This window comes from Triticum aestivum, chromosome 4A (genome assembly GCF_018294505.1).
Source record: "Triticum aestivum cultivar Chinese Spring chromosome 4A, IWGSC CS RefSeq v2.1, whole genome shotgun sequence".
Classification (NCBI taxonomy): Eukaryota; Viridiplantae; Streptophyta; class Magnoliopsida; order Poales; family Poaceae; genus Triticum; species Triticum aestivum.
Genome location: NC_057803.1, coordinates 266983533 through 266987612, shown reverse-complemented (window position 1 = coordinate 266987612; position 4080 = coordinate 266983533).

Below are 4080 nucleotides of genomic sequence, written 5' to 3'. Positions count from 1 at the left end.
GAGGTCGCACTCGCCGCGCAGTGCCTAGTGCAGTAAGACACCATCGACATAATCACCCATGTCTACGCACAAATCGTCCACAAGGACTACTACATGCAAGAGGAGGATGATAGGACACTGGCCTTCTTGGACCGCAGGGCAACCTTGGACGGCATTGTTCAGAAGCACATTGAGCTTGCCGCCAACGCCGCTGCTCCTCACACGTCGGTTGGTGACCCGGTGCACTAGGGCGTGAGGATGTCGTTGATGGATCCGGATGTATCTTTATCTTTCCGTCAAATCCATGTAGTAGTATATGGTACTAGTAGTAATTATCTTACCTTTCGCATCAAATTCATAATTTTCCTACGTACTCCATGCATGAACCGCGCCAGAACCAAACTTCTCATTACTCTAGGGAACATTGTTATTTCTATCTATCGGTCGCCCCATGGAGAAGAACCAAATTTTACAAGTTACAAGTTCAAAAGGAAAAGCCTGTCGTGTTCGGTCGCACCCTGTCCGACACGCCACTCAAGGGGGAATGTGTGATGTGTTGCATTTTCACTTACAAGTGGGACCGCAGTTGAGCAAACCTCCTATCGACAAACCCCCACCCCACCCACCGCGCGATGGCTGAGAAAACAAGAGGAAGAAGAGATGGCTGTAGCTAGCAAGGAGTCCAAGAAAATTGGTGTCGGATGGGACTCGTGTGGGTGGCATGTGTCGTACTGCTAGACATGAATGCTAGTTATGGCCCATGTCACCCCACTATATCGAGGTGCTGGTTACGTAGAACAAATTTCTTGGAGTCCGTGCTCAGCCCTCCTCTATCTCTCTTCTCAGCCAGCCAGCAGACGCACGGAGCCCATCGTCTGTTTGCTCATATGCGGTCGCACATGTCAGTGAAAACGCAAGAGGACCCACTGAACCTGCACATCTTTCATCTCGACATGCTGGTGATGAAAAACAAATCCAATAAAGATCTTCGGTGGCCGCTTTTGGAGTTACTCAAGAGTAGTAAGATTCTATTTACAGTTTAACCCAAGATGCACATCACGTGGCTTCACCTACCACTCTATTTTCTTGCATGACACGACCTGGATGCTAGATGTCCCACGTGTCGACAATAGGAGGAAGAACTCGACCAAATCTTCGGTTGTGCTTTCGGATTAGACTAGTTGTGCTAACTTAAAATTTTATTGTGTAGAATGGATGCAAGTTTTGGTATTGTGAAGAAGAGTACAACGATATATTGGTAAAGCGCAATTTAGTAGATGTTCTAGCACTTTTAGCTAGCATAGCGGCTTAGAGATGAGACTAGTGCACTTGTTGATAGAATAGAGGCTAGACACGTCTACTTCTTTACACTCGAAGAAGAAAGAAGCACGCAGGATCGAGCCTCCGCAGATCAACAATGAATGCATCGAGAAGGCACTAATCCAACTTACAGGAGCAGTTATGGAAGTTGAATATCTTCTAAAATGTATTCTTGTTTTTCTAGTCAAACTTTTGGTGATGTATTTCCATGTACCAAAAAATCAATGATGAAAAAAGATATGTGTTTGCAAATAAAAATGTAGGCGGCCGGGATGCGTCCGCGCGTTCAGCGCACGACCACCGCATCCGAGAAATGGTCCGGACACGACCCCATTGCACTACCCAAACGGACAGAATCCGGGAAAACGGAGGTCCGTTTGGGGTCGTGCGTTGGAGTTGGCCTTACAAGTGGGACCGCGGTTGAGGAAACCGACTATCGACAAACCCCCAGCTCGCTCGCCGCGTGATGGCTGAGTTAGAGAAACGACGAGGTTGAAGAGATTGCTGTAGCACGGACTCCAACAAATATGGTGTCAGATGGAAGTCGTGCTGGTGGCGTGTGCCGTACTCCTGGACGTGAATGCTTGTTCTGGCCCATGCCACCCTACTACTCCTACTACTTATAGTGGTAGTATCGAGGATTCGAGGTGCTGGTTACGTACAGCGAACACATTAACATATGGCCCACCTCACACTGTGGCCAAATTTCATGGAGTCTGTGCTAGGTTAAAAAGTGTTCTTTGTGAGGATGGGTGGCTGGTCTCAAGTTTAAAACTTGTTGTATTACGTACGTAGACGTAGAGATAGTGCAGCATGTGAAGCTAGCACAAATAGGGTACTATTGTTGATTGGCCTCATCCGATAACCTGTTGCAATGCACGTAAAATTATGTATTCGGAAAATATTTTTTTGCCTCGTTGCAGCACCCACTCAGAGTAACGACTCGAAAGCCATTTATAAATTTAGTAAATTTATCACAGGCATATCATTTTATTACATACAACATGTCATCAACCCACAACAACAACGAGGATACATTATAAATACTAAAGTTTTCATCACACAACAAATAATAAGCAATGAAATGAACTTCAATGGGAATGGCCAGCTACTGTCAATCTAGAGACCAACGCAGGACTAATCATCCAGGCTGAAGCGACCTACTATATCACGACCAGGGTAGGGAACCACGGCAATGTCCTACATATAGATACAGTTGCTTCTAATAAATGGTAGTAACATTGTGTCAACAGTAGTTGGATCGCCTTTCACCATCATTGGATAGTTTTGTCCAAGGAAGAACGAGTTTGCTCCAAGACTATCAATACAGTACCAGGGAGAAGGTGTTGGCGCTAGCACAGTAGTATCCATCCCGAATATCATACAATGGGTGTTGGAATAGGTCTGGAGAGTGCGACCATGGGAGACAACACCTGCTTCCTTAGTAGTAACATCAGCAGTGGGCTGTATACAGACAAGAAGGAGTGATCCATCGGAAGTTGCCAGGCGCCACTGAGTATATCGGCCCTCCTCGTCCTCATCTCCCTCTTGGTTATAATTTTTTTCAAGTATAGGTGGTGGAATGTCCATAGGACCTTGGAAACACAAGAAGAAGGTTAATTAGTAGAGAAGGAAAACTTGCTAACCCGCATACATGTGGATGAAACAATTATAATTACGGTGGAAGACAAACGTCCCGAAACTACGAGGATCCCATGCAAAAATAGTGCCACAAGTGGTGGCAGCAAACACAAGATCCTCGTATTCAATTGCATCACAGTACACATCCATGTATATAAACCAATTTTTGAGCAATATCCATCCAGTCAAACCACGAAGGACGGCAACAAGCTTGTCGAAGATAGCAACAACTTGATAGTTCTTGTAATTCCAAGAGCGGTTGCGAACTCGACAAATTGCTATCTTCAGTAGACGACAGTCACCATGATCATATTTGAATGTACGTAGATCATCTGTGTGCTCAACCTCAGGGCAGTATGAGATTTTTGGAAGTGAAATCCGCTGACGAGTGTACACATTCAGTAGTTCCCACTCGCAATTGTACCCAATATAAACAACCCAATCTCCATTTGCGCATGCCCAAGCCTTGCCCTCAAGCAATGGCATCTTAACATCATACATATCATTATCAAGCGGCATCAACTTGCACAATGCAAGGCTTTCCTCATCCCCGCACCGGTCAGTAGGGTCACGGCGAAGAAGATAGGGGATATCAAACCGCTCTTGGACCCTTGGGTTCCTTGTAATGATGTTATTAGTTGAGCCGAGATTGTTCTTGAACGAACCTGCCATGCTAGCCGAGGTGATGACGTCGCACCGATGAATGAGTTCCCACACCACGTCATCTTTCAGATCGGGGCAAGTATAACAGGGTCGTTTCCGGCTTGTTCCCTCCATGGAGAAGACGACCGAACAATGGCAGAAGGAAGGGTGAAGGCAAATGGAGGAGGGAGGAAGAGCGTGCGACAACAGTTCCAAATCGAGAGGGAAAGGCGAAGAGTCGGTGGACGGTTGCCAGTTTGCCACGGTACATGAAGAGGCGCCCCGGCCTACACGTCCTTTTGGAAATTGTACAAAAGGACTCACCGTCGCCTCACTGACATGTTGGAACGGGACCACATGTCAACGAAACATGGTGTGTAATTTCTCATGCAAAATGCGATCTGGCCGCGTTGGCCCGAGGTGCTGCATTAGTTATCGACCTTTATTTTTTAACATACAATCTGAGTGGATAGCTCATGTGGTCATCACACGTGAGCG